We start from the raw sequence: 18,002 nt of genomic DNA on the forward strand, positions 1-18,002 counted from the left end.
AAGGTTAAGAACCCCTGCCGTAGAGGGTGGGGACGAACAGGTGCATCACAGGAATCTTTAATCAGCTCCATGAAAGTTCGTCCCTGTGTCCCTGGGCTCGGGCTGGGCCGTGGTTCCAGCAGAGATCTCTGAGTGGCAGGTCACTCACCTGTCTTTAGACATGCTAATTCGAGGCCCTGAAGAGAAGCCACCATTCTTGTTACCTTATTATACCAAAGAGGGACACTTGGCTCCTGAGAGCTGGCTTCGCCCCCTGGTTAGTGTGGTCAAGCTCTGCGGCCCAGCCTGGCTCGGCCAGGGCTCTAAATGCCCACTTGGCCTGTTCCACGTTTTCTCCACTGCCTTTCTTTCCTGGGTGTGGGGTCCTCCTTGGAGCTGCAAGTTCCATTTCAGTCCTTTCATTCTCACACAACAATCTATGTCCTTGGGCATTTGGTGGTATGCCACGGGGGTAGCTGGCAAGACTAGGGATCTAGAACTCCCACATTCCAGGTGGACTTGTGTTCCCAAGAGTAGACCCCACCAAAGGTGCCTCTTCCTTTGTTTTCTCAGGAGCCTCCTCTTGGAATGTGTGGGTCCCTTTGAGGCTTCATCAGTACTGGTGATCTAATCTCTCTGAGCCTCAGTCTCCTCATTTGTAAAATGGGACCCATGACCCCCACCTCATAGGGCTCTTGTGGGACCTAGTGAGATCACCTGTGCACCAGGCCCAGGCCTTGGTGGTGGTGCTCAGGGATGAGAACCGTTAGGTGACGTCCTAATTGTCATCCTTCTCCTGCACTCCCCAAGTCACCTCCCATGCGTGCCACCCTCCTGGGGCTGGGATTGCCACCCTTGTCTTTCCCACACCTTTCTCTGGATTAACTCCCCTAAGGGTTGGGTCTCATCCCAAGGGTCAGAAGAGAAACTAAAACAGGTGGTGGGTAATCAGGGACTTAAGATGACCCAACTCTCCCCTGGCTGCCTCCCCTGTTTCCCAGGCCATCTAAGTCACTTCAATTTTACAGGGTTAACTTGCTTCTTGGAGTTCCAGACAAACTCGAAGTCTCTGTCTCTTTCAGGGCCCAGGACAAAACAGCTCAAGGTTTCCCATGGGAGAGCAGGAAGGATGGCTAGCAGGAGGCAGAGCTCAGATCTTGCTTCTTTTCTTTCTCTGCTTCTCACCACCTCCAGCCCTGCCGCCAGCGCATGAAACCCAGCACCGCAGGGTGTCCCTGGGGTGGGTATGGGTCCGGCTGGCCCATCTTTCTTTAGAGGGAGGCAGGATTTGGCTAATAAGAACCAGCTGTGTTGCCAGTGGATTTTTCTCGGCCCCTCCCCTGCCCTTGCTCTGATAGCTGTGAGAAACTGATGACAACCTGTTTGACCTCTGACCTCTGAACTTGACCCGCTGCTAATACCTCCAGCTGCTGATTGCCGGCCGAGCCCTTTGTCTCGGGCTGTTTGGGAGCCAAGACAGACAAATGATTTCTATTTGTCCTCTGGTGCCGCGGATGGAGCTGATCGATAGGAACCACGAATGATGTCAAGGATTTGTCACCGCGGCTTATGAATGACAAAAACGCTCCTCGACCCACCCCCCCACCTCTTTCCCCTCCCCAAAGAAACACCTTTTGGGGGAAAAAGACTGAAAGCCAGAGAAGGCATATCGATTTTTTTTTCTTCCTTAAATAGCAGCTCGAGCCACAAAAGAGAGAAAGGCAATGCTTTTCTGTGCTAAAATGCAGCAAAAAGCTTCCCAGAGAACAAGACCAGTGATTAGATCAGCTATTGCGTTTAAGTACCACGGGCCGCCACACACCACAACTGCTCAATTTTGTCTGCTGAAGGCTGTGCCAATTTCTCCCCCATTTTTGAAAATTCCCGATATAAGGGAGGACCCAAAGAATAAGGCACTTGGCGCTCTCTGGCTTCTCCGTCTACCTCCAGCTTAATGCCTATCTCTGTCCCTTTCTCTTTTTCTCCTCCCTATTTTTCCCTGGTTGAAAAAAAATTTTCCAGGCCCGCGTATATGAATTACCAGACTATCTGGAGATTACAAGTAGCCTTGAACTTGGTTCCTTTCTGGAAAAGAGAAGGCCAAGGATGGGAAAATGGTGGGAACGCTGGGCAACAGGCAACGTGGGAAAGCCCCTTCCCAGTCCTCCAAGGAGGGGGGCTGGGACAGACTTCAGGGCGAGTCCAAGGAGGCAGCCCACCCTTTGGAGGACTGGAAGGCAGGCCCCCAGGCAGCCAGGGAACCAGGGAGTTTCTGACTCCTCATGTCAACATCTGATCCAGTTACTGAAAGTCTTCTCTGTGTTGCTGCTGGGACCCCAGGCGAGCGACTCTCTGCAGTTGTCTTTAGGGAGCTTACCCTCCAGTACAGACAAGCAGACCATCAAGTGAGAGGGATGAGCACTGGGGTCCTGGGGCCAGGGAGGAGGGAAACCTGACACGCTGGGGGTGGTGATAGGGGTGGGGAGACAGGTGAGCAGCAGTAGAAGGTGGACCGAGGACCTCCCAGCTGGTAGGGGTGAAATCTTCCTACAATGTTCCAACAGAGGCCAAATATGCACGAGGGCCTCAAGTCTTAGTGTCCTGTGGCTGCTGTAAAAAGTGCCACCAACTGCAGGCTGAAAACAAGAGAAATTATTGTCTCATGGTTCCTGAGGCCAGATGTCCAAGATCAAGGTGTTGGCAGGGCCATGCTTCCTCTGAAAACTGTACTGTTCTGGCGGTTCACGGTATTCTTAGGTTTATGGCATAACTCTGCCTCTGTCGCATGGCCTTCTCTCTGTGTGTCCAAGTTTCCTCTTCTTACAAGGACACCAGTCCTACTGGATTTGGGTCCACCCAATCCAGTTTGGCCCTGTCTTTAATAACATCTTCAAAGACCCTATTTCAATATAGGATCACAATCATGGGGCCAGGGGTTAGGACTTTAATATTCTTTTTAGGTGACACAGTTCAATCCATAACAGTGAATGACTCAGAGACTTAGTGGTCTCATCTCCAAAATGGATGGCAATGATATCTATCTCATATGGTTGCAGAGAGATTAAATGGGATAATCCATGTAAAATGTTTACATAGCCTTGTGGTATGTGATGGCCATTATTTTATTTTATTTTTTTAAGCTAGTTTTATCTGAAGACTTGCTTCCAGTCTGGAGATTCCTTGGTGGAGTGGATTGAGCGAGGGTGGGGATAGAAACCCCTATGTCCCCCACCCTAACTAGAGCCAGGAACTGAGTAAAGTGGGGAAGTAGGATGAATGGGGCTCTGGTGGGAGGAGGTCTCTGACTGAGGTCAGAGATGGCTCTGGAGAACGTCAGAATGACCTATGGGCCCAAGCATAGGCCCCGGAATGGGCAGCAGGGAACGCCTGCTCTCGGGTGGGGCTGAGACAGAGTAGCTGCAAGGATTCCAGGGAGCTTAAGCCCTCATTCCTGATCTCATGGCCTACTGCAGTAGCCTCCCACCTGCTCGCGGCTCTCTCCCCACCACACTACTCTCCACACCACCTGCAGAGCCCACTTTCTATCTCAAAAGCTGATCAGGACACTCCTCTGTTTAAATCCCTCCGGGGGCTCCCTATTATCTTCAGGATAAAGCCCAAACTCCTTATCCTGGCCTTGAATGGCCCTCCCCAGTTGAGGCTCCAGTCTACTGCCCCTGTCTCTCCTTAAGGCCCTACATCATGCTTCCTAGCCTCCAAATACCCTCTCTTGTATCATGACATCCATACCTCCTATACAGTCCCACCATCAGACCTTAGCTCTGAAATGCCCTCTTCACTTCCAGGTTGTAAGAATTTTCCTCCTTCTCTGTATCTTCCCACAGCACATTGTACTTCCCTTCATCAAAACAATTTCACCCACTTCTGCCTCCTGCCTGGATTGAGGGCTTCTGGAGGCCAGGGACCCCGCTGTGCCAGCTGGCTGGGCCTTGAATGGAATCGCTGGAGAAAATTTAGGAATTATTGAGGGGTGGCAGGGGGGGAGTGGGGGGTGCTGTACTTGGACAAATTAAAAACTGTGGAAGGCAAGGATTTTAGTTTTCAGGTCTATCAAAGTGTGTGGCTGTTGTTACTAGTGGCTCACAAACAGCTGCTTAATTTTTTTTTTCAATGGAAACACTGCAAACTCATTGCAGAAAATTCAAGCGTACAGAAAAATATAAAAAGGGAATAAAAATCTTGTAAACTTCCCCTTGTATTGATTAGGATTATTTCTTTTACAAGTGATAGAAAACCCAGCTCAAACTGGCTTAAGCATAAGGGGATTATTGGCTCAGGGGTCTGAGGAGTCAGGGGTGGGGCTGGCTTCCAGGGATGCCTCAAACTGCCTCTGAGCCTGATTTCTCTCTCTTTCTCTCTCTCTCTCTCTCTCTCTCTCTCTCGTACTCTCACTCTTACTCTTGCTCTCTTGCATGCCTTGGCTCTTCTCCAAGCTGGCTTTAAAACAGCCTTCCCTTTGTGGTTCCAAAGTGGCTGTGGCTGCTTCGAATCTCACAAATCTCAGCTTTGAGTCCAGCGGGGAAGAAAGAAAATCTATGACAGATTGTCTTTTCCATAGAAGGACACAACAATATCTCCCATCCTACATGCCCTTCTGCAATGTGACCTTGCCACTTCCCCATCCAGAAGTGGAATTTAATTCTGCTCCCCTCGGATCTGAGCTGGCTTTAGCCTGAAGCGGCAGCAGTGCTGGCATGGTTTCTGAAGCTAAGTCAAAAGAAGCCTTGTAGCATTTGCCTTGGTCTCTTGAAACACTCATGCTCCAGATTCTTTTCTTGGGGATGCTCCCGTTTGGAAGCCAGCTGTAGAAGCCTCAGCCCCATGGAGCCCACGTGTAGGTACTCCAGTCAACAATCCCAACTAAGCCCGGCCTTTTGGTCATCCCAGGTGCCAGATCTTTAGATTCCAGTCCCAAGCTGTTCAGGCATCTACACATTCCCAGCAGAGCCCTACAGACATGTGGAACAGAGACAAGCCATCCAAATTCCTGACCACAGAATTCATGGTCATTCGTTGTTGTTTTACTCCAAAATGGTTTTGGAGCATTTTATTACTCAACGCAGTTCTCAGAAGCCTCAGCACAATCTATGCTGGTTCAGACCACATCCCTGTCTGTGATCAGTCCCCTGCGCCTAGACACACCAGTTGACATCCTGATGCTAGGGTGAGTCAGCTCCACCAGAATGAGAGCAGGGCAGGGAGGGAGCCCAGAAGGACTTCGGGAACTGGTAACCCAGAGAAGGCAAGGGGCTCCTGGAAAGCACAAAGCACAGACTCCACTGATCCCACCACCCTTTCAGACACCTTCCCGGGCAAACATGCACCCTCCACGCAAACATAAAATTCAACACAAATGAAACACTCTACATGATCTTTTGTAACCTTTTTTATTTAATGAATCAGGGGGCTCTTTTGATGTCAGTAGATACAGATGTGCACCATAATTTCAATGGCTGCCTGAGATTCCATTATATGAGGAAACCATAATTGATTTACCCAGTTCTCTATTGATGGGTCATTAAGTCATTTCCATTTTTTCACTATTATAAATAGTGCTGAGATAAACATCCTTGCACATACATTCTGGGGCACATCTTCCAAGAAGTTGAATTGCAGAGTCTAAGGTTATGCATGTTTTTAAGGCTTGCCAAGGGTTTCAATTGTCCTCCAGAAATGTACCTCTTTATATTCCTGTTGTCCCAGCAACAGGGCAGAGAGTACCATTTCCCCACACCCTCGTCAGTATGGAATATTTGCCAATAGAAAAGTGAAAGAAATGACTCCTCATTGCAGCTTTAATTTGAATTTCTTTGATTACTCGGTGAGGTCAAGCACCTTCTCATATGCATATTGACTATTTCTATTTCTTCTTTTGTAATATTGCCTGCTTGTGCCCTTTGACCCATTTTCTTATTGCCGCATTCATATATTTTACTATTGATTTATAAAATTTTTTTTTATTTTAGAGATTTAACCCCTTGTTGGTCATTGTCTTACACATTTGTTGTTTGTTCTTTAAGTCTATATAGGGTTGTCACTCAAACTAGATGAGCAAAGCCTCTAAGAAAGGCAGCGTACAAGACTCCAAAAGCAGTTGGCACCTAGCGAAAAAAAAAAGGTAACGTGAACGGCTCTCGTCAGAAGGGATCAGCTGCCAAAGGAAGCAGCCAGGGCTGGGGAACTGGAAGGGCCAAGAGAACTGAGCAGCCTGGGAGGAGAGCCAAACACATATACTAGAAGATTACAGGAGATGTTCTCAGGAAGTAGCAGCCGAAGGTCAGAATGGGGGCGGAGGGACGTGGAGGCACCCTGAAGATGCCCTTCTGTGGCAGCCCCTTCTCCATGCTTCTCCAGCAGCAGGCCCCATCCCAGTGCAGGAAGCATTTTTGGTTAGTTCCTGTTCCAAGGGCCAGGTAGGAATGCGGGCTACCTCATGGGTGGTGTCAGAGGATCTGTCAAGCTTGGCGCAGCATTGCTGAGATGCCAGAGGAGAATGAAGGTGATTTAGCTCAGGGGATCATTGAGGGAACTGAGAATTGCCCTTGGGGCGTGGAAGCCTCCTCCCCTGAAAGCTTCCACCCCCTCTCCTGGGCAGCCCACAGCCGTGACTGGCTGACAGGGGGAGAAAGTGGAGTGCAAAAGGCTGGCCCCCTTGCCTCAAGGAGGGGCCAACTCTTCCGTAAAAGTGATGTTCAAGGGGATCAGCCTACCCTCTTGCTTAGCACCTTCCCTTGCCTAATCCTGCTGCTTTCACACCTCTTCTCCTCAGGCCATTCCCCCTCATCTTCATCTCAGACTCTCCTTCTAGGGAACCTGACCAAAGATGAGACCTGAGCTGCAAGTTCAGGCACAGGATGAGACAAGATGAAAGGTGCCTGGAGTCTGGAGGAGTGAGGCCCCAGGGCTGGGGGCAGAGCCGAGTCCTCCCACCACCCCACACCTAGAGGGGTAGAGGGCTCGGGGAGGCCAAAGGAACCCGGGCCTTGTACAAAGGTGTCCAGTACAGGCTCCCAGGCAACATCTGTTGCCCTGGGCAAAGGGCCGAGGGACACTTCCAGAAAGGTCTTCTCAAAAGCATCGGACAAGGTCCTCAGAGGAAGGTTGTTGGGGCGCTCCAGCAGGGAGGGAGGAAACTACTGTTTACTATCCACCTCCTAAGCGCCAGACAGTAGGGTTTTAAATCCACCACCTTAATGCTTACAGCAACTCTGGGGAATAGGGATTATTCTCCCAGTTTTGCCTGTGGAAACAGAGCCCCTGCCCTTAAGTAGCTTACCCAAGATGAGCTGAAGGGTATCAGAGCCAGGAGTCCAGCTCAGCCGCTTACCCCATCACCCCATGGCCTCTAGGGGACCTGGGAGCATGTGACACCTGGACTTGGCCTGGAGCCAACCAGGCCCAGCCCAAGTAGCAGCCCTGTCTCAGCTGTCAGAGGAGGAAGGCCTACAGGGACTCAGGAAAGGTCCCCAGTGCCCGTGACCCCACCTTGACCTCAACACTGGCTCCCTGTCCCTGGAAGGTTGGGCCTTAGAGAGGCAGGGAAGGGTGTCCAGCCTTGGTGAAGATGGGAGCAAGCGCCTCCTTCCAGGCACCACACCGCAGGGATCTCCCTCCACATTCCTGAGTCATGGGGTTGAACAGACAGAACACAGGGCATGGGGTTTCACAGATCTGGGTTCAACTTCAACTCTGCTGTTTCCTCCCTGCATGTCCACAGGCAGATCACTGAATGTCTCAGGCCTCAGATTCTTTATATGACAAACGGGAATGCTGCTTACCTCCCAGCATCCTTGCGAGGACAGCACGAGGAAAAGCACATGGGAATGCGTAGTACCCTGCCTGCTCAATAAATGCTGCTTCTTACTCTCCATTTGAAAGACCCATTTGACAATAAAATCTCATCTAACCCACTCACACAACTAAATAAAAAATGACACCTAACATTTATTGGGTACATACTATGTGTCAGGCACTGTTTTGAGTATTTTAAATGTTACCTCATTTAATCCTCAAAGAATCCCCATGAGGCAGTTGCTATTGTTATCCCCATTTGACAGATGATGAAACTGAGGCACAGATGTTAAGCAACTTGCCCAAAGTCACACAGTTAATAAGTGGCAGAGCCAGAATTTGAATCCAGGCATAGTCTGGCTCTGAAACCTGGACTCTGAGCACTTCTGTTCCCTCCCCAAGTCCCTTCCCATGCCCAAGGTAGGCTACTGAGCCCCAATCATGAGTAAGCACCACGGCGCAAACCAGAGGAACTAAATAAAATACATCCTCCAGGAGCTAATGGGCCAGGGTGGGAAATAAAGTGCACAGAAGTACAAAGTAAGAAGGGGATAAACGTCACAGGAGAAAAACCGAGTTGAGCGTTGAGAGACTGAAGGGGAGGGCACTCCAGGAAGAGGGAACGTCAAGGACAAAAGCGTGGGGTGGGAAACTCTGCGAGGGCACCAGGTATATAGAGGGGAGTTCTGTGCCCAAGTTCAGAAGAGTAAGTTGAGGCACACGGGAGTTTAGGCTCTGCACTCGGGGGGTCGGAGGGTTGAAGGAGTCTCCGTAGAGAAGTGACACGATTAGGTTTGTGTTCTACAAACCCAGCTCTGTCAGCAGTGAGGAGGAGGTTTGGGGCTGGGGGAGAATGAGGGCAAAGGACCAGTTAGGAGGCAGCTGTAATGGTCCGAGTGAGTGCTGATGAGGGTCTGAACTAAGGTGGGCGTGGTGGGACAAGACACCCCTAGCCGTCTGCCTAGGGTGGCGTGACTGTACAACTTGTCTCTACTTCCAAATCAGAAGCCTGACTGCAGCCGGTGCGCCACCCCTCCCCTCCAGGTCCTCCTGCCACCCCACTCCTCCAAGTTATCCTGCCACCCCTCCCCTCCAGGTCATCCTGCCCAGCTCAGCCAGCCCCTCTCCCTGGATGGTCGGCTCAGCCTCAGCCACCTGTTCCCACCACCCAGGGTTGTGGGCTGCAGGGATCATTAACCCAAGCCATGAACTCACCCTCCTCCCAACAGATCTGGCAGATAGAAGGCCCTCCTCCACCTCCACAAGGACCCCCGCTCCAGGGGCGGAAGAAACTGACTACAGTCCAATGGAGCATTTCCCTCCGTGCCAGAGAACACACCTGCTACCCTCAGTGTGCGACACTGGCCACTTGTACCATGTGCATCGACTGAAAACCAGGGCGTCACAGGAGGAGCACTGACCTAGCAGTCAGGAGGCCTGGGCTCCAGGCCCAACTCTGCTGCTCATGAGCAGCGTGGTCTAAGCACCCACTTACACTCTCCCAGCCTCTGCTTTCTCATCAGCGAACGGGGATGAAATGCCTGCCTTCCAGGATTTCTCTGTGGACCGAAAGACTGAAAGAGTGTGTACATGAATATCCTCTGTAAACCCTTCTTTTTTTCAAAAGATTTATTTGTTTATTTATTTCTCTCCCCTTCCTCCCTCTACCCCGGTTGTCTGCTCTCTGTGTCTATTTGCTGCATCTTCTTTGTCTGCTTCTATTGTTGTCAGCGGCACGGGAATCTGTGTTTCTTTTCATTGCGTCATTCTGTTGTGTCAGGTCTCCGTGTGTGCTGCACCATTCCTGGGCAGGCTGCACTTTCTTTCGCGCTGGGCGGCTCTCCTTCTGGGGCGCACTCCTTGCGAGTGGGGCTCCCCTACGGGGGGGCACCCCTGTGTGGCACAGCACTCCTTGCGTGCATCAGCACTGCGCATGGGCCAGCTCCACACGGGTCAAGGAGGCCCGGGGTTTGAACCGCGGACCTCCCATGTGGTAGACGGACGCCCTAACCACTGGGCCAAGTCCACCACCCCTCTGTAAACCCTTGTAGCATGACTTAAAAATGTTGGGTTTTATGTACATTTTCATTCACCTCACAAATTTCTGTAGAGCTATCTCAACCGGGAGCCGGCGAGTGAACACACTTTTGCACTTCCACGCTCACAATCCTATAGGGATCTAATAGGGAAGAACTTTGCTTGAAACACAAGTTAAGTTCAGCGGCTGAGCGCCGGCTTCCCACATTCAAGGTCCCAGGTTCAATCCCTGGGCCCGGTACCTAAAAAAAAAACACAAGTTACCGTCATATCCTGTATATGACAAATGGGAAAATGACTTAAATTAAAGGAGGAAAGATTTTTATCAGGACTAACTTCCCAACACAGAAGCCTGCTGGTTCCAGGAAATCTTCCCAGAAGAAGAGAATCAATTAAGTGCATTGCCCAGAGTAGACACTAAATAAATTGTTCAATGGAATTGACTCTGTCACATCACTTGCCAGGAGACAGGGGAATGGGTCAGATGACTTCTTAGGACCCCCTCCTCCATCAGCTTTTATGTCTTGTATATTCACATTTGCATGTTCGTACATGAGAAAGACTCTAGGGCTAGCAATCAGCAGACCTGCCTCGAACCAGCTGTGTAACCTTGGATGGGTCTTGGACCCTCTCTGAACCTCTGTTTCCTCCACTGTCTATTAAGGATACACGAATACGAATCTGAATGAAAAACATAATGAACCTGCTAGGACAGTGTCTTCACTTAACATTCCACATGGATTTGTTTTCCTTTTCTAGCATAGTGAAAAATTTGCAATTTTCAATAAGATACAGAATTCACATTATCCTCTCTCCTCGCTGGGGCTGTGTCTGCTCTCTATCAACTGTGGGCATCGAGCTCCAGGTTCTCTGTTGGTTCTGGCTTCTGGGATCTGCTGCTGTGCCCAACACCCAGGCTGGGAGAAGGGCAGCTGGGTAACTTGGGGGCTGCCCTCCCGTCTCAGGGCATGGGCAGCAGGTATGTGCTGCTGTTCCCACGGGGCCGCCTGGCTTAGCCCGAGGGCCCCCTTGCTGGGAGCGCAGCCTGGCTCAGCTCTGCGCTGACCTGCTTTTAACCTCCAGGAAAGTTACACAAACTCCTCCACGCTCCGCTGGGAGCCGGGTCGCACAAGGTGGGGGCAGAAACAGAGCTTCCCGCTGTGCCTTCCGCCTATTCCACATCAGCACACATGAGGGAGGGGCACAGGAGGCATGGAGGAGGGGGCAGCCCGGCTCCGGTTTCAACCATGCCTGGAAATTGGATCTTCCTCCCTGGCCAGAATTCCCTGGGGCATGAAAGGGACTGGGGTCTCAGCAGGAGCCTGCTTTCCCTTCCCATGGACCCATTCCAAATCCAACTCTGTGCCTCCATTGCAGAGCAAATCTGCAGAACTCCTTACCATGGCATCTCCTTTCAGCAAATTCTTCCCAGTTCTACGAGGTACTTACATGGAGATGGCAGAAAGGAAAAGGTTCTACTCTGAGAACCAGGAAGCATGGATCTGGCCAGCTGTTGCCAAGTAAGAGTCCAAGGGTTGGACCAGCCAAAGGCTGGTGACCTGGTTCAAATTCTAACCCTGCCATTTACCAGCTGGTGACTTGGACCAGTTGGCTCTCCCTCTGACACTCCATTTCCACTTCTACTCAACCTCCCTGGGTCATTATGAGGAATATATAAGTTCTTATTCATAACACATGCACAGAAGTGATCAACAAATGCCAGTTGTATGACTTGCTCTTTTTACACAGCTTTAATGGGAAGTGGAGCTGTGTGTAGTCCTTCCTCAACTTCCCAGGGAAAAGCAAATTGTTCAAATTGTCTAAAACAGGATAGAACTACTTAAAGCACATGAAATTAGCTGTCAAAATTGTGAAAGATAATCACAGTTTTGATTGCTCTCTGACAGTGTAAAAATTGCAAATTTTTCATTAGGCTAGAAAAGGAAAACAAAGCATAACCACAGTCAACCCTGCCACCCCTCCCATTTGTGTTCTGCATGCCCATCTGAATTAGTTTACTCATGTTGACACATGCACAGTTTTGCATCACTTGAAACACACATTTTTATTCTTCTTCAGTCATTTTATATCTAGGCTAGAGTTAGTAGTGGCTGGTTTCTTTCCACGTAACTGCAGTTATGTGAAAACAATGTCAAAACAAGTCTTTCCTTTTGTCCTTAACAAGTCGCAGCGTCACAGCTAAGCCTGAGTCCATGTGCCCTTCTCGTTTACTGGCACCCCTCTGCCCCCACGACCCTCTCTTGGTTCATAATTCCTGGAAGAGAATGAACTGGAATCACCAGTGTCCCCGAGTAGGAGAAATACTCAGGACTCGGAGTGAGGTGTTTCAGCACCGTGGACAGCAGCACCCGTGCCCTCGCAGGTTTATTCCTCCACCGCCCAAACGTGTCGTGCTATACCACAGAACATCCTTAGATTCGATTTCCTCCTCTGTAAAATGGGATGATGGGGGGAGGGTGCTGGGAGGGCTAGAGGAGGACGAGCCCACAAACCTCTTACAGGGGCACCAGATGTGGCTCAAGCAGTTGAGTGCCTGCCTGCCTGCCTCCCACATGGAGGTCTTCGTTCCATTCCTGGTGCCTCCTAAAGAAAACACAGACAGACAGAGAGCAGAACAATGAGGAAACAGATGAGGGAGCCATTTCAGGGGCGGGGGTGATCAATTTGTTTAAAAAGCCTCTTACAGCTCTGTGACCCTAGGATTCCTTGTTTTCCTTCCTTTCCCTTTTCCTCCCTCTCTCCTTTCTTTTTTTTTTTTTTGATAGGGACCTTCCATTTTAACGTTTTAACGTGCTGATAAGTCATCACCTAGGGAGAGGGGCCAATGGAGAGACGACACACAAGAGGAGCAGCGACCCTCAGAACTCAGCCCTGAGGAGTCACTGGATTTTCCCCTCTACCTCTAGTCACCTAACACTGTTGGTTATAGTAAAAAGCTGACATGCTGTAACAAAGAGTCCACTGGCCTAAAGACGGAGAGGTTTCCCTCATTCTCATGTAGCAGGGTGGGTCGGAGGGCTGCTTTGCTCCACACAGCCATACAAGAACCAGCCTCCCTTTGTGGGGTTTCTCTAACAATGCTTGGTGATGCCTTTGTCTGCATGGTCATGCACAGGGTTACAAGCATGCCCACGTAACATCTCCAGAAAGGAGCAAAAGTGGGAGAATATATGAGCAGTGCTGTGTTTCTTCAAACTTTATATTTTGAAATAATTTCAAACTTACAGGAAAGCTGCAAATATAATACAAAAATAATACAGATAGGGAAGCAGCTGTGGCTCAATCAGTTGGGCTCCTGTCTACCATACGGGGGGCCCTGGGTCCCTCTCCCGGGGCCCCTTGTGAAGGCAGGCTCGCCCGCAAGCCGTGAGAGCTGCTGGTCCACAAGCGCCACAGAACGCCCTGGGGCGCTCAAGCGCCCGGAAAGCCGACTCAGCAATGTGACGCAACAAAAAGGGAGGCAAGTAAAAACACAGACGAGCACACAGTGAATGGACACAGAGAGCAGACAGCAAGCAAGCCGCAAGGGGGAGGGAATAAAAAAAAATAATATAGGGAAACCGACTTTGGCCCAGTGGTTAGGGCGTCGGTCTACCACATGGGAGGTCCGCGGTTCAAGCCCCGGGCCTCCTTGACCGGTGTGGAGCTGGCCCATGCGCAGTGCTGATGCGCGCAAGGAGTGCCGTGCCACACAGGGGTGTCCCCCCGCGTAGGGGAGCCCCACGCGCAAGGAGTGCACCCATAGGGAGAGCCGCCCAGCGCGAAGGAGGGAGCAGCCTGCCGAGGAACAGCGCCGCCCACACTTCCCGTGCCGCTGACGACAACAGAAGCGGACAAAGAAACAAGACGCAGCAAAAAGACACAGAAAACAGACAACCGGGGGAGGGGAGGGGAATTAAATAAATAAAAAAATAAAAAAAAAAAAAAAAAATAATATAGATAACTCTAATATACCACCTACACAGACACTCAGATTTACCAACTTTCAACATTTTGTTACATTTTTATATAATTCTATTAATCTATCTAGTTATCTAACCTATTTAATCTAGCTAATCTATCATCTATTTTCTAAACATTTGAGAGTAACTTGCATATATCATACTCCTTACCACTTAATACTTCCTTGTGTATTTCCTAAGAATAAAGATCTTCACTTATGTATCCACATTATATATAATTAACAAATTCAAGAAACTATAACAATGATATAAATCATACAACGTATATTCTGATTTTTTCAATTATGTCAATAATGTCTTGTTTTGTTTTGTTTATGGCAAGATACATAATGGCCTGTATCTGTCATTGCAATGTCATTCAGGACAATTCCCAAGTCCTTAAAACACCCCCATATTACACCTGTTTTCCCTCCCTGACCTCAGAACTCCAGTGGCCACTGCCTCCACATCAATTATGTAAGTTCTTCCATTGCTAGAATCATAGTAAGTTAATAGTAGAATACCAGTAAGTCCACTCTAGTCCATAATTCATTCCCCAATCCTTGGGATTCTGGGATGGTGATGCCCATTCTACCCCTAATTGAGAGGGGGCTTCAGTCCCATAGGGAAAATGAATGGGACTCTCTTGCTTGCAGTTGTAGACTCTCTCAGTTCCTTGGTATGGTAGTTGTCCATCATCACCTCCTTGTTAGTTGTTCTGGGTGAGTCCAATGAACTGGAGAATAGATGTTGCAACTCCATTGAGGCTTAGGACTCAGCTGGCATATGGTCAGTGCAAAGATTCAAGTCTCTTGAACGTATACCTTGTTGGCCTCCGCTGCGGCACTGCAGGCGGGTCACTGCAGGCGAGTCGCTGCCGGGGATCGGGCCTACGCCACGGCCTGACCGGGGCGGCAGCGGGCGGCTCAAGGCTTGGTGGGGACACGCGGTTCGATGGAGGAAAAACCACGGAGACGAGGTCTATGCGCAGGTCTGATTTTATTCGGGAAGTACATGGGGTTTTATAGTGTCATGGAGGCGGGGAGGTTGTGGGAGGGGCATGTCCGCGGGGCAGCTGAGGATTGGCTGCAGAGGCAAGGGCGGACCTGCGGTTTATGACGTAAGCCATTGATGGCAGAGGGGGTTGTTTCCGAGGTTGTGCCGGGGCGGATACGGGATGAGGGCGGTTGAAATGAGGCGGGGAGAACAGCGATCGGCTGGGAGGAGGAAGATAACAGTGGCTGGGAGGAGGGGCAGAGGGAGGCAGCAGCACAAACTGCTGCTGAGAAGGGCCATAATACAGGGAGGTTACGAGGAACAGGCGGGCAAAGTGTAAGGAAGCGAAAGGCAGGGTGGGAGCAGGGGACAATTGCTCCCTCTTTCGAAAATAAGAACGCACAGGTTTTGTGGGATTGACATTTTGTAGGGAGGAAAGATGAGGGGGGTGAGAGGAGGGGAAATAGGAGAGAAAGGAACGAGGAGGGGCTACCGGCAGGGGGCGTGGGGGCACGAGGGGGGCGTGAGCAGAGGGGAGGGCGGCTGAAATGCCCGATTCCCCATGCGGAGGGCAGAGAACCCGTACCCGCAGCTCGAGGCGACCACGATGGGCCCTATCGATGGCCGCCTCCTGCCACCTCCGTGAGCCACACCTGGGCGTGCCGGGCCTCCTCGGGAAGGGGATGGCTTTGGGAGAGGACTAGGACAGCTGTGGCCAAGAGCCTTTGCCGCTCTCGGTGCTGGCGAACGGACTTGCGGATACAGCAGGCGAGGCCTAGGAGGAGGAGGAGAAGGAGGAAAAGGAAGGCGTAGAGGAGGAGGCTGGAGGGTTGGAAAAGGGAGAGGAATTTTTGGAGCACGTCTCTAAGGAGGGAAGCTGAGAGGGTTGGGGGCTTGATGGATTCGAGGGTGAGGATGTGTTGCTGGAGGGAGTGGGTGTAGTTGAGGAAGGAGGTGTTGTAAGAGGAAAACATCCATTGGCGTAGTGCAAGGTGGGCGGTCACCGACGAGTTGACGGGGTGGGGGGTTAAGCAGAAGCTAGAGAGGGGCCAACGGGCATCACAGGTGGTGGTGGCTATGTCGTAGAGGGCGGCAACGTCAGCGGCGAGCAGGTCGATTTGCTGCTGTAGGTTGAATAAGGCTTGGTGGTGAGGTGGGGGAGTGAGGGGAGAGAAAGAGGAAACCAGGCGGTTGAAGAAGGGCGGCCCAAAGGGGCGTGGCCTGGGCTGAGGAGGCTAAGGAGAGCATAATGATGAGAAGGTGTAGGAGGGGGGGGTGGTAGGAGGGCGCGGGGCAGGGGAGGCGCGAGCACGATGGAGAAGCTGGAGAATTTGCTGCTCGATGGAGGCATCTTCGAGGGAGAGACGGCTCAAGCGGCGGACAAGAAGACGACGTCGACGTCGCTCGCGGCGGGAGAGAGCTGGCGTGGTCCCTGCGGGTGATGGCGCAGGAGGGGCTGACTCAGGCGGGCTCGACTGGGCGACTGGAGGCGTCATCTGCAATGACAAGAGGAGAAAAACCTCACGGGGGGGGGTGAGGTGCGGAGAGGGGCCATCATTATGGCAGGGGGGAATCATCAGGGGGAAGGGGGTCGGGAGGTGGAAGGTCAGCAGGGCCGTGTGGAGTGAAGGGCTTAACAAGACGAGCAGGGATCCAGACAGGCTGGGGTGCAGATTCCGGGAAGACGCAGGCAAATCCTCGCCCTTGGGTGAGAAGGGGCGCTGGTCTGGTCCACTTGCTAGTGAGCGGGTCGCGCCAGAGGACGAGAGGGGCCGGAGTGGGCCGGTAAGAGGGCCCCCAGTGCTTGTGGACGGGCGAAAGCCCCTCAGAGTCAAAGGTCATCAGGTTGTGCTGGATGAGCACTTGTGTGACTGTTTCACGTGGGGTGAGGCGGGGTTGAGTCTTTCTAGTCTTCTGGACGAGGATCTTGAGGGTTTGGTGAATTCTTTCAACAAGTCCTTGGCCTTGCGGGTTGTATGCGATGCCGAAGTGGTGGGTGATGTTGTAGAGCTTCACAAACTCGGCAAAGGCGGCGCTGCGGTAGGCGGGGCCATTATCTGTCTTTATGTCCCAGGGGACTCCCATGAAGAGGATGGCTTCCCGGAGCGCTTGAGTGGCATACTTGGCAGACTCTCCTGGGAGGGCGACGGCGTAGCAGAGGTGCGAAAACGTATCGATGGCAACATGAAGGAACTTCCATCGGCCAAAGGAAGCGACATGTGTGACATCTAATTGCCATCTAGAGTTGGGCCGCAATCCGCGCGGGTTGACACCCTGGGGCTGGAGTGGCCCCAGGGGCAGCAAAGGTGCGCAGGAGCGGCACGCACGCACCAGATGTTTGCATGTCTCGATGGGAAGTTCTGGGAGGAGTCGATGGAGGGTGGGCGCACCAAGATGGAAGCGCGCATGCAAGGTCTTTGCCTGGTTGATAATGTCTCCTACGGCAGCTGCGGGGCTGAGGGCATTGATGGAAGCACCTTGGGCGGCCTGGTCAGCGAGATGGTTGCCGTGAGCCAAGGGGCCTGGGAGGCCTGAGTGGCTCCTAACATGGGCAATGAACCAGGGTTGTCGCCGCCTCTCTAAGAGGAGTTGAAGGTCAGCTAAGGCCAGGTTGATGTCCCGGTTGCCGATGCTAGCAGGCGGCAGGAAGGCCGCAAAGGCAAGGATACGAGAGACCTGCAGGCAGTAGAGACTGTCCGTGAAGATATTTACTGGCTGGTCCTGGAGGTATTGGAGAGCCAGAGTGACGGCTTTCAATTCGGCCACTTGGACAGAGCTGCTATGTCGGCGGGTGTGGCAGAGGGGTTGTGTGGAGTTTGGCTTGTAGAGGACTATAGCAAGGCAGTGCTTGGAGGCGTCAGTGAAGGCGATGGCGGCGTTGGGGAGTGGCTTGGAGGACGGGAACGGGAAATGGTCAGGAGCTGCGACGGGGAGCGTGCTGAGGCCTTGTATGAGGCGGTGCTGGGGGAAGTGATTATCGAATGGGCCGGAGAATAGGAGGAACAGTGCCTGCATATCTATGGAGTCCTTTAGCAAGTGAGTGACCTGCTGAGTTGTAAGGGGCCAAATGATGACATCTGGATGACGCCCGTAATGGTGGGTGGAGCGCTCAACAAGGGCGATGGCGAGCTGCGCGAACAGGACGGATTGGGGGGTGATTTTGCGAAGCTTGCTTTTGGCTAAATGGACCCACATGAGTGGACCGTCCTGCCAGAT

Source organism: Dasypus novemcinctus, chromosome 21, assembly GCF_030445035.2.
Source record: "Dasypus novemcinctus isolate mDasNov1 chromosome 21, mDasNov1.1.hap2, whole genome shotgun sequence".
Taxonomy (NCBI): Eukaryota; Metazoa; Chordata; class Mammalia; order Cingulata; family Dasypodidae; genus Dasypus; species Dasypus novemcinctus.